This window comes from Grammomys surdaster, unplaced genomic scaffold (genome assembly GCF_004785775.1).
Source record: "Grammomys surdaster isolate TR1022 unplaced genomic scaffold, NIH_TR_1.0 240, whole genome shotgun sequence".
NCBI classification, from domain to species: domain Eukaryota; kingdom Metazoa; phylum Chordata; class Mammalia; order Rodentia; family Muridae; genus Grammomys; species Grammomys surdaster.
Genome location: NW_021604685.1, coordinates 94,725 through 108,286, shown reverse-complemented (window position 1 = coordinate 108,286; position 13,562 = coordinate 94,725). Strand labels below are relative to the sequence as shown.

The 13,562-nt window shown below is 41.8% G+C and overlaps 1 pseudogene; it reads right to left on the bottom strand.

The window, feature by feature from the left end:
* Positions 1-6,988: 6,988 nt before the first annotated feature.
* LOC114626826 lies at positions 6,989-8,172 on the bottom strand (annotated as a pseudogene).
* Positions 8,173-13,562: the final 5,390 nt, after the last annotated feature.

The following is a 13,562-nucleotide window of genomic DNA, read 5'->3' as shown; positions in this document are numbered from 1 at the left end:
TAGCTTAATAGAACTCTATTAATTTTAGATATATAGACATCCTGAGACCTAACAATTTTCTGTCTGTCTGGTCTGTATCTAGGTCTATCTTAGTATATCTTTGTATCTAGTCTATTTTTGATACTGGATAAATTGATGATGGGAGTGCTTCATGATATGAGAAGGTTTTATTGTAGATATGAGAAAGAAGCCAGAGGCCTGTGGAAGATTCCACAGTAGAGAGAAAAAAGTAGACTGCATGTGGCCAAGAGACTGAACATGGCCAGGGCTATTTGCGAGAAAAGGGAGAATAATGGGGTAGAGGAGAAAGAAAGCACAGTAAGAGGAGCAGGTACAGGAACAGAGAGAGCAGAGAAAGCTGGGTTATAAGGGTGAATGGCTGCAGGGAGGGAAGGTCAGAAATCTGGCATAAAGGCTTTGAGATATATAACAAGTACTTGTGGGTAGGGACTGGGGGAGCCTGGAGGCTAATATGGACCTGTATATGCTGATAGACACCTCAAATATGTGAATTGGAGAGCCATTTGTCCCCTTTGCCAAAGGTACAGGAAATGATTCTTTTTGGTAGACAAGAACTGGCTTCATAAGTTCCTGAGAAGTGTTGGCTTTCACCGAACCACCAGAAGTCGTCCTGTCCTCTAGCTTGAGCTCATTTCTGGATAGTTGTACTGCCTTTTGGAATTTAGGGAATTGGAATTTCCTTTGTACCGGACAGATATGTTTTGGCTCTGTGTTACCATCTCTGTTTTCACATTTCTGGATGTCTCCTTTGCCTCTCTGTGTGTGTGTGTGTGTGTGTGTGTGTGTGTGTGTATGCGTATGCATATGTGTCTTGACTATCTGTTTATCTCTCTATCCATCCACCTGTGCTAGGAAAAAGAACAAATTTATTACATCCATAAGCAATGGAAGTAGTAAAATCTTTTCTGTATTACATGATCTCTGCTTCTGGATCATGCTGTGCAGGGAACATTCAGCACTTAGGGTGTCCACAGGAGATTTTTCCTTTCAAATACACTCGATTTATTCACACAAACATCCCTTACAATACCATGCTATAATCTCATGTAAACAGGTATCTCACCTAGTGAACCGGGAGAAATAGCCAATCATAAGGGAAATACTGCAGGCTTCCCCTAGGGAATCCTGTCTGATGAGGGCAAGTCAGAAGCAAGCTTAACCAGTATCCAATGGGAGGTTCTTCAGTTGTAGTAGGCAGGGAGGAAGGCCCTGTTAGAAGTCCCAAAAGGTCCTTGAGAGTGGCAGCCAGCCACTAATACTAACTGGCAGGCATTTGTGAACTCAGTAGTAGTACTGGAAATTCAAGGGTTGCTGAAGGCAGAGTCACAGAGTGGCCAGTTTCAAAGTCCCCTTGCTGATGGGAATCAATGCAGAGACTTGAGATGCTGTCTCAGGAGCATAGCAGTGATACCCTGGAGCCTTTTTCCAAAGTTCTAGCTTTCTGTATTGTCTAGAGAGAATTTTGTGCTTGCAGGGTCCACAGCTTAGGGCCGATTCATTAACATACCAGCACAAGTTGGGAATGGCTCATTAGCATATCAGAATCTGGCTTTGAGCTGCCTTATGAGCTGGCTTGCCTTATGAGCTGCCTTTGAGCTGGCTTGCCTTGTGGCTGACTCCTTAACAGCATTTTGCAAGTGTTACATTATTCCAACTACATTCACACAAAATGGTTTTCACGTTGTACAAAATGATATCATTTATGTTTCATACATACTGTTGATTTATCCCTCCACTGTCTCTCTTGCTATCTTTCTTTTTCTCTTTTTGAGTCTCTGTATCTTTTATTCTTTCCATGTCTATTTACACTCTGCTCGTCACTCCTGTCACTTCTATATAAATCACAAACTGTTTGTCTCTTCTGTGTCTGTTTTTCTATTTCCTGTTTCTTGGATTTTATACCAATTTCTACTTGTGTCTATCTGTGCCTTTTCAATGTATCCTTGTTAACTTGCCTTTTAAAATGTGTATTTATTTCTATCCATGTGTTGGACTATCCCTGCCTACCTAACTGTTAGGTCCAAAGCAGGCCCCCAAAATGGCAATGCTGCTTCAGTGTCCTAAGATAATGGCCTAGGCCTAACTGAAGGCAGGACTCTAAGTAAACAGAATGATTATTAGGTAAACAAAAAACTGAACTCTGCATTATTCAGAGATCTCATAAGGCTGGTTCCTGTTTACCACGAAAGCCACTAACTCCCTTATCTGCTCCCAATGGTTAACTACCTCCAGCAAGGCCATCTAGCTCCTGATTAACTCAAACAGTTGGCAACAGATCAAGTCCCCATGTTAGCCTCTAAACTTTTCTGCCCCCTCTCCCCCATCACTACCATCTTCCCAATAAAACTAGCAAGGCTTTCCCCACTGACTGCTGTCCTCTACTCTCTGAGGCAGCCTAGCAGTTGGATCCCTCGATGCTTTTCTTTGTATATAGAGTGGTCTAGTGTTAAAGGGAGCTTCCCAGAGATGAACACTCAGACACAGTTTATAGCCAATTGAAAAAGTCTTTATTCCAGCCAGCTAGGATTATACTCAGTTAGGGACCCAAGTGTACCATGAATATTTAGACCAAGTAGCTTTTAAAAGCAAAACTACATCCAGTTATCTTGAATAGCAGCTGCAGGGGGAGATTTGCACAAGCAGGCAGTTTAACAGAAGCTAAGTTAGCTGGGACATCTTGACTTCAGTTCCTAGAGTACAGTTGGGTAGTTTTCCATGGGATTATCCATTAAGGAGATCAAATTCTAGTTAAACATGAAATGACCTCAGCAGGAATACAAAAGGGAGGAAGAATCTCTGCACTGTGTTGCCCTGTAATACTAGTTTGGTGGTTTCACTATACCTTTGCTTACACTGACCAGCAATGTCTAGTTTCTAACTAGTCATTTCTCCAGAACTATTATATCTCTTGTTATATCCTGTCTCTGCCTATCTTCAGGAGGCAGGATTGAAATTAGATTATAATTCAGTGTACACTTCTCTTGTTATGTGGCATTCTAGTGGCAAGTGTTTCAGTAGTTCATGAAGAAAATGTGGGTAAACAGTTCTATGACATATCCAAAGAGGCAAGAATTATAAACAAATGCATTATGAAAAAGCAAGAGGGATTATAGAGAATTTGGATAGGACAAACACATACAGTACCCAAAAGACAAGTATAAAATATGCTATTTTCAAAATTGTCTAAATAAACATCACTAGATGATATTGGGTTCTGTAGCAGAATTTTAGCAGAACCATTGTATCTGGCATGAATCTGGATTGTTCATCAGTGATAGTTATCTGTGATTTTATGGGGTTGTTCTTTTGAAGGATTCTCAGAGCCTTTGTATGTTCTTTTGAAGGATTCTCAGAGCCTTTGTATAACTTAGTCTGGAGACATGCCTGGCAAACCAGGAAGTCTTCTGTGGCTGAGTATTGCTTAGGTGATTTCAAGACAACTCTTTGATCAGATAAGAAGTTTTGGTATGTTATGAGAAATTGACTGGCTAAAAGTGCCTTTTGTGAAACAATAAAAAGAGCTTCTAGGAAGCTGTCAGAATTCAGTCCTTCATAGGCCAATCCACCTGCTGCTGAGAAGCCTAAAATTCATCCTGCATTGTCTCTATTGATTGTACAGTGTAACCCAGAACATAGATAGGATTCTGTTGAAGGCTCTGTTGTGTTGGGAAAACAAGAGTGTGCCACAGAACTATTTAGATACAAAGGCTTCTGATAGTATCAACTAACCTGAACCCCTGGGAGCTCCCAGGGACTAAGCCACCAGCCAAAGAGCATACATGGGCTGGTCTGAGTACCCCCTCCCCTCATACATAGCAAAGGTCTGACTTGCCTAGCCTCAGTGGGAGATGATGCCCCAAATCCTGTAGAGACTTGATGTCCCAGGAATGAGGAGTGCCTAAGTGGGGCACACTCTCAGAAGTGTAGGGGAGGGGAGATGGAGGGAAGAACTCTGCAAGGGGGAACCAGGAGGAGGGGCAACATTTAGGATGTAAATAAATAAAATAATTAACTAATATGAATATACAGGGTAATATATTTTAAAGAAGTATGCTATAGCATAAGATGAGATTATATACTACCTTATTTTCCCAGGGTTGGAGTAGTTAGTTTTCCTTGTCTTTAACTTCACTTTTACTGTTAAAATTGCTTAATCATATATCAGATTTCCCTGCAGTATATTATAGTAAACAAAATGTTTATTTTCCAGGGCCCAGCCCTGGTTGCCTGAGGACCACAGTTGAGTCCTGGACACCTCCCCAAGGTAGCAAACCCACATCCACAGTAGAATTCTTTTGGGTATAACCCAGTAAAAGAAAGTTAAAAGTTACTACCGTTTTGAAGAAATCTTAAAGAAACAGGGCTAACAATATATTTTAATGTCACATTAGAAAAGATTTATATTTACTTGGTATATTAAATGCCTTGGAGGTTATTTAAAAACTAAATTAAGGTAAGAGTATCTCTATTTTTAAAAAGTTAGATTTTTTTTTTAAATTTTAGTTTCCTGCTAGACTGCATAGTCTATTTCAATTGTTATGCTTTCTGTGGAAGAAAGATATTTTACACAATGAGAGGAATGTAATTTTTCAATGTAAGCACTGTGATTCAGTGTTTAGCCTCAGAATTGATAGTATAGTATGTTATATTATAAATGCATCCTATATTTTATCTTAGGTATACAGTAATATTTTAAAATATGTTACATTGTTTTATTTCTCCTTTTATTTTACAGTATAAATAGGAAACCAAATTACTCCAAAAATTTATTTGCATAATCATTAATAACAAAATAGAATTAAGTTTGTAATAAGTTTGTTAAAAATTAAAAATTTCCCAACAAATGTTTCTAATGTGAACACAATAAGCATGAGTATTCAGAAATCTCGTTGTGTATTGTGTTAATCCTGATATTCACCAGAAAAACAAATTCCACCATTTTGGACCTAATTAATTAATTAATTGATTAATTTTTATTTTTTAATTTTTTTTACATTTTTTTAATTTATTTTTTTCAAATAGTAATTTTTACTTATTCACACAGTAAAAATAGTAATTTTTACTTTTTGTGTTTGGTTATAAACACAAAAAGGCAGGACGTGGGGAAGGGGATGACACTGGAGCATGGGTGTTCAGGGAGAATACAGATATCTTTCAGAACAGGGTATCGGCTGGGTGAGGGTTCAGGGGATAGGTCACTATGACTCTGCCTATGATTTACTTGTCCTTATCTAAGTTGGTATTATCCACCAAGGCTACCTATTTACAAGGTCTATGACTACTCAGACTGGTAAATTTCCACAAAAGCTGCCTGTTTACAATAGCTTATAGCCATCTGTTTTGGTGTTTTTCCACAGAGACCCAAGACTTGGTGTTAGTATACATGTATGGCAGGCCTATTGCTGATTTTAGGCCTATGGCTGATTTTAGGCCTTTAGTGTATAAGCAGGGCTGCCCCTGACATCTCCTCCCTTCTCTAAGTATAGAAGGGCTGTGGCGAATCTAATCTTGTGAAGGCGAGGACAGAGGCCTGACCTCCAGTAATTGAAGGGGACCTTGTCATGGCTCTGGTCCCCCATCGTTGTCCAGTGAGGCATGAGGGCCTTACCTGTCCCAATGTCTTTTTCCTGGAGAGGGAATACTTTTGACATCAACCCCTATGCAGTCAGGCTTGTCCCTCAGGGAACCCAGAGAGATATTTTAAACTTTTATTTATATTCCCTTGCAGTGCTTAGCCTCGCAGCCTAAGCAAGAATTCAGATCGCCAGTCAGAGGGGGTTCTGGGTGGCCCCTCTCTGCTTGATCTAGGGGCAGAAGTCCCCTCTTTTAGGTTGGGTGGAGATGGGTTTTGGGAACACCCTGTATAAAGTAACAACCTCATCTTGAGTCTCGTGGTCCTCCATAGCTAACTTATGATAATGTGTCTGAATAGGTTTTGCTACCAAATTATTTATCTGTTGTTTCACAAAGTTAGTCCGCCTATTTAAGGCCCAGGGACCAAAAGAAGTAAGCAAAAATAACCCAATTAATGGCCCCAAGATGGGAGGAAGTAGGGTTGACAACCATGGAGAGGCTGAAAACCAGTTCTTGTACCAGCACTCATCTTTCTCTCTCTGTCTTTTCTCAAGACCTTCTCTGACCTTTTTCATGCTCTCTTTAATCATCCCTGTCTTGTCTATGTAAAGGCAACGTTATTCTTCAAGGGCTGTACACAGTCAAGAGCTGTACACAGCCTTTTCTATTGTAAAAGAGTAAATAAAGTCCTTTGCGATTTTTGGAGGTCTCTTCAGACAGCAAAATGAGGGATTTCTTCAGATTAGTGATGTCAATCTCTAGCTGTTCGATGTCCTTGTCAATGGCCCATCAAAGGTCTGAGTAGTATAAGTTCGGAGGCCAGCATCTGGATTAGAACTTCTAACAGCAGACATCATGGGTGATTCATTTTTACCTGGAAAGGAAAAAGAAAGGAATTCTCAGGGAGATTTCTCTTCCCTGGATGTCAATTGTTATTCATCTTATTTATGGTTGGGCCTGGCTTTGTGGGGGTATCTATTTATTTCATTAATCTTTTTGGTAGCCATTTAGCTGTGCCTTCTGTGGTATCAAACAGGCATATCAATCCTCGGGCCCGTAAGGGAACTGGGTCTGGGCCATTCCCTTTAAGGGTAAGAGGGTCCTTCCATATAGCTGTGGCATAGTTTTTATTGGTCTCGGTGATCCCAGAGGCAGTCAGCAGTAGATTTGCCATGAGCTTTCAGTTTTAGAGAGTTAAAAGTGAACAAGGCATGATGGGAGAATATTTCAGGGGGACTCCTTCTGGGGGGTACTGTTCCCCCTCTTTTGTTTTTAAAGCCAATTTTTCAGAGTTCTAATTAATTGATTGATTAATTGATTGATTAATTTTTAAACAAAAAACACATTTTTTTTCATTTCAAAAAGTTTTAGGTCACATAAAACAAGGCAACATTTACTTCTCCTTCTTGTCTGGCACTGGGTCTGTGGGCAGCTCCTCCACTGTGGTGCTGTTGCTCTCTGAGCTGGAGCTGGTATTATTGTCACTGGTCCCTTCCATCTCCATGCTGTTAACCCCCTCCTGCCCACTCTCCTTGTCCTCAGGAGAGGATGTGCCTTCTTCACCATTTTGCTGGCTCTCCGACATATCTTCAAGGTTTGCCTCCTCTGTCTCCATCGGGATGTTCTCCTCATCCTTCTTCTCCGCTTTGCTCGCCACTTGCTCTTCCTCGGGGGTGATACTGCTCTGACTGTGCTCAGCCTGCTCTGCGGCCTCCTCCTGACTTTTGCGGGCCTGCTCTTCCGCCTGTGCGATCTCAGCTGCAATCTTCTCCATGTCTACTTCCACCTTCAGACCACATAACCTTTTAAGTTCATTGTTAAAGGAGTCTGTGCTTTCCAGGAACTTCCTTTTCTTTTCCTGGTGTAGTTTCTCTGTCTGAAGAAGCTCAGCTTCTAGTTTCCACCGATGAACCATTAAAGACTGGACTTGTCGCTTGAGGACCTGCATTCTAGCTGTTGTGACAACCGACCGCACATCAGGTACCACACTCTCACTGAGGATCTCACTGATGAGGCGGTGGTTTCTCTGGAAATGGGCAGTAGCTATATGCTTCGTTGAAAAGCCATCATCATACTCATCTGGATCCTCAGCAGTCTGAATGCTCATGTAAGGCTCTCCCTTCTCTATGCAAGACTGTCTGTCGACTTTTTCCTCTAATGCAGCTTCTGCACGACTTTTTGCATTAATAAATGCAAGGTATGCATGGGACTTATGATAGACCTTCATAGACTCATTGTACTCTATCTTTTCTGCTTCATATTTGTTTAAATATTCTTGTTTCTCTTCATCAGTGAGATCTCACCACATGTTACCAATAATCTTGCCAATCTCCCACAACTTTAGGTCAGGGTTGGAAGCCTTTACTTGGTCCCTGACCTTTCTGTTGTACCTCATGTAGGGCATCCGAGGCTTATCTGGTGGCTTTGGAGGCTTTGGAATTGTATTGCCAGAGGACGCTGTGATATGGCTATTGGTGCCCAAGTTCCCTCCCAGCCTATAGTTGTTGTAGGCAAGATTAACCCTGGTGTGCTGGGCATTTGTGTTGCAGGAGCTGCGGTGGGAGACCTTTTTGACATTTGGGAAGATTAAGTTCTCAGTTCCTTAAGAATGAATCTGAGACACCACAGCTGAGAAGGCACCTGAAGCTCTAGTTTCACTTCCTTTTTTCCCTTTTGGGCCAAATTTAAAGGAATCTTTATTAAATATTAAATACTGACCAAGAGAAGAACTATGGTCAGGACCATTCCCTGGATTTTCTCAGCTGAAATGGCCTTAGGCCACACGTTGCAGGCACTTATAAGGATAAACCTATACTTTCCCATGAAGTTTTGTTATTCCCCAAGAACTACTATTTTTTTCCAGCTGTGGAAAAAAATAAAGGGGGCCACACTGGGTGGAGGAGATGTCCCAGGGGCTTTCCACGCAACGGGTCCCACATACAGGAAAAAGTCTAAGGTTCCGGAGGAGGCAGTAGACCCCAATGACACAAGGAAGTCCTTGGATCCAAAAGGGTTTATTGTCATGGCGGATGGTGGATGGATCTGGATGTACGCCCTGTAAAGCTCAGGCCAGACCTGAGTTAAATAGAGAGGGAGAAAGAGGGAGGTTCTGGGGAAGCATGCTTAATTTGCTCCACCCTCTGGCCTTCATTAGTATGTAAATCCCTAGGGCCTGAGGCTTCTAGTCACACCCTCTACCTGTGCACTTTGGGAGGGGCAGTAATGGCCTATGTGACTGAACAATGTAGGTCTATGGAGATGCAACTGCATGTCAGGACTCTGGGTTCTGGGGGCATGGCTGAACTCCTGCCAGTTCTCACTCAGAGTCTTGGGGTTCCAGGTCCATGCCCAGCCATGAACCTGGATACCCTTATGCAGTCCCACACCCAGCATTCCAGAAAGTTACCTGGTTTCTGAGCAGGTGGGGTTTACAGGTTAATTTTGGGCATTACAATTGCCTTAGACCCATCATTCATGTATATATGTGTGTGTATGTGTATATGTGTATATGTATATACATACATACATATATTCTATAGCTCATAGAGGATGATAGATAGGTAGTTTAAGGCTTCCATAAAGATTTCTACAGTGGTTATCAACACTGTGTAAGAGTTCTTTCTCCCCCAATAACCTTGACAAGATTTACTGGGTTTATTTTCTTGATGGCAGCCATTCTGAAAGGAGTGAAATGGGATATGGATCAAGGTATATTATTTACATGTATATAAATGTCATAATGAAAATCCTTACTTTATGAGGTTATATAATTCAAAGATCATATGAGAAGTATAGTGTTAAACCATAGCTCTCTCCTTTTAACTTATTCAAATTTCACTTCTAATTTTTTCAATGTAAAAATAGTTCAGGATCAAAGATTGAATGTCATATCTGCAAGTAAGCTATGTGTTGACTAAGAATGGTAAAGGCCATTCTCATCTTAAAGTAAGATCATTCTCACTTTAGAGGAAGTATTTGACATGAGATACAGTATGACTTTCAAAGTCAAGGTCACAAAAGAAAAAGTACATTCTGGCTTTGCGGATATGCAATATGTATAGTCAGTCACACAGGACCTACTTCTTGGAAGAGTCCTACATTTATTAATGTAATTCTCTGTTGTTTCTATCTTTGCTGTTTCTATCTTTAAAATTATTAGTAATTTCTCAATGTGTTTATGTAAAGTTGGGACAAACCCAACAATAACAAAATTCTAAATAAGTTTGGATTAGACATACATTTTAGCCAGTCCTTGTACTTGTTATAGAGAGCAGACCAATAGTTCCATTGATTTAAGCAAAAGTTTGATGATATTGACCTTTGACCTTAATGTTTTTAATAACACATGCATCATCTTTAAGTCCTTTTATATACCTTAAAGAACTTACTTAGACCTTTATAACTTGTGTAAACTTTCTAGTTTTTTTTTATGCCATGAGACATAATAATACCAACAAACAAATTTACAATCTGTCATAAGAACTTTTTCCAGGTAGGGGGACTAAGTGATGTCTATTCCCTCCCTAGAAGGTCTGAATGATAAATTGAAGCTCTGTATTATCAGGGATTATTAGAAAATGAGTGAGGGATTACTGTTATAAATGCAGGTGACCCAAAGGCAGTTATACTGGAAAGTCTTAATAAACACATTTGTGGATACTGTTCTCCCTAGTCTTTTCAAGGCTATCACCTTAATTGTTCCCCAAGATGTCAAGGCTTTTTGCAATTAGGGCCTAAGTGCATATAACTGTCTGAGAGGATTGACTAGATACTCAGGTGAGGGTCCAAAGATTTTAACCATTCCCTCCCTCTATAAATGAGTTTTAACAATGAACAAGCCCAGCTATAGTCATTTACTTTGTAAGCAGGCACAGTTGTTTGACTCAGAAGATGTTGTGCAATATCATTTTACTAAAAGAAAATTGAATCTAAATTTTGAACAGGGCCTTCCATGATTGTTTTGCTCTCTCTACCACAGTGATTGGATGCCTGATAGATGATGTGTATGACAGTGAGGACTGTCAGAAGATCAATAGCATAGCAGAGGGCAACTGCTGCAAGCAGAGGGCAACTGTTTGCTGTGTGCAGCTTCTCAGATACAAAAAGGAGTTTGAATCTGGAATGATGCTTCTGACTCTTTAGTAGTGATTCAAATAGCTGGGGCTTCGGTTCTGGGATGATCTGCATTCTGGTTTTAAAGTCAAGATTAATGGAACAACTGAGATGCCCATGGGCTGTGCTTGTCAGTAAGAACAATAGATCCAGTAGGCCAGGACATGCATCTTATAGAAAGGCAGGATGCTTCATAGCCCTTGGTCATAGAGTGATCTGGGAAGGCAGTGCCCAAGGACCTGAGCCACTGGGAAACCCACATACCTTCATTTGTCACTATGCTGATGGCACTCTTGATTCTAAGAGCCTGCTGGTGGGGGCATTTAGAGGCCACTACTATGATGACATTAGAGATTGTGTGTCTTCTGAGTCTTGCCTGTGACTAGGGCCCCAAGTAGATCGGCTTTTCCCATGTAAATGAATTGTTTCTCCCAGTTTATGGGGAGAGTGAGATGGCCATGTCTGTATTGTCAACTTCACTCATAATGTTCTTGTTCTCCTTTGTCAGGGAATCTAAGGGAAATCTGGATTTTGGGAAGCAGGGTGTATCCTTCTTGAGATAAAAGTGACCCACAGCCAAGAACTCTATAACCTTCATCTTACAAGGATTCTGAGAAAGGCCCTTGGAATTCCCAAGGAAATAGAATGTAAATGAGAACAAAGGTTATTGAAGTGACCTGCCAATGGGGGAATCATAGGAGGGGTTGGATACGAGGGTGGAGTTGGGGGATTGGGTTGAAGTGTGAAGGATTATGGACAGATGTGTTCCTGTGTTCCTCCTTCAACGTCGGGGGTGGGGGGTGGGGGGGAAGAGAGAGGGAGGGAGGGAGGGAGGGACAGAGGGGGACAGAGGGAGAGGGAGAGAGGGAGAGGGAGGGAGGGGGAGGGGGAGAGAGAGAGAGAGAGAGAGAGGGAGAGAGAGAGAGAGAGAGAGAGAGAGAGAGAGAGAGAGAATGGATATTTGAATTTCCAGGAAGTGGTCTCCTTGAGGGTCCTCCTGCTTGCCTCGGCGTATATGAACAGAAGACTGTGAATGAGAATTCCTGGAAAGAATCTGAGTCTTCAGCCGGGCGGTGGTGGCGCATGCCTTTAATCCCAGCACTTGGGAGGCAGAGGCAGGCGGATTTCTGAGTTCGAGAGTTCGAGGCTAGCCTGGTCTACAGAGTGAGTTCCAGGACAGCCAGGGCTACACAGAGAAACCCTGTCTTGAAAAACCAAACCAAAAAAAAAAAAAAGAATCTGAATCTTCAAAGACTAATTGACTGATTAGGATGGCAGTGATTTAGAGAGGTTGTAATGTTGCAATTCCAAACCTAATTATACTTTATTTTGGGCTACATTTTGGCCCTGATAGACATTCCTTGCACATTTCTGTTGCAACTCTATCTCGTGACTAACAGATAAAACTCCTTAGGAATCAATTAACATAGCAAATTATTAATTTCCACTAATTTAAAAGCTAAGAATGCCATCAGATAGCACTGAGTCCTATAGGAGAAATTACCCCATCTTGCAGTCACCCACCTCTCTGATGGTTCCATCAATGTATTTTTCCCTTTTAATAACAGAGTCTTTATTGATAACCTCCCAATATCTGTAAACATCAGATACGAAAGTATTCCATTTGGCTGTTTTCTAAAGTGATTGGCCAGCTCCTGGAGCACCTGTTGAACCTGTGAGAAACACAGCTCCCCAGAGTCAAGGTTTCCTCTATCTAGAACCTTTTACTTCTCAAGAATTCAGCATGACAGGAAAAAAGTACTCTGAAGAGGGCAGGGAGACCAGAGTTAAAGCAGCAGCTGCCAGTGGATAAAGACAAACAGTCCTGCTGGTAACTTTTACCTCCAGGGGGCCTCACCAAAGTGTGGGGGGCATCTGGATTTGGTCTCTGGGGACCTTAGAAGTACTGTTCAATGCTTGCCCAGGCTAAGCTCAAGGTTACCTGTGCCCAGTCCCACTGCCCTAGCTGGGGCTTGGGCCTCATAGGGAAGTCCAGCTCTTACGGGAGGGGCAGGAATTAGGAATCCTGCCTATCACAAAACTGAAGAACAAAGCTGACCAACTGTGACCCCATGGAGGACCACAGCTGCTTCAGCCTTTCTGGAATGGTGGGAAGGTGCGTATTCTCCATGTCTCTGTTCCTTGTCATCGATCTCGCTGTGGCCATTGATGGCAGGGAACCAGGTTGCATGTGTGATAGGTCCTTAAAGCCAGGACTGAGGGATGATGAGACAATGTTAGGGCTGGTGTCACAGGAACCAATGCTTTGCTCCAAGGTGGCCATGGTTGTGGTGATACTGGACAGAATGGGGTCTTCATCTTTGTCCTCTGGGACTGAACGCTCCAAGATGTGCTGAAAGGCCTCTGAGTTCTGCCAGGACAGCTCCCCTTCAGTGTCCTGTTCCTGTGGGAGATGCAGTCAAGGTCCCTTTTCATATCCACCAAGGAACACCACATATGGTGCATGAATCACTCGCTTACCTGTTGGAGGCCTCATCTCTGTGATCCATCTCTTTCTCCTCTGCCTCCAATCTGGAAGTCTGGCACACACTTCTGGGATCCCATTGATGTATTTTTTTCTTTTTGACAGTGTTACAGTGTAACTTTTTATTAAACTATATCTTTGAGAGACCACAAAACTTTTTTTTAATTTTTGAAATTATTGCAATTTTTTATTATTCTTTAATCTTTTTTTACAGTCCAGTCGTTATCTCCCTCCCTGTCCACCCTCCAACAGTTCCTCATCCTATTCCTCCTCCCCTCATCTCCAAGAAGATGTCCCCACCCGCAACCTCACCAGACCTCCCCACTCCCTGAGGCCTCAAATCTCTCCAGGGTTAGGTGCATCTTCTCTC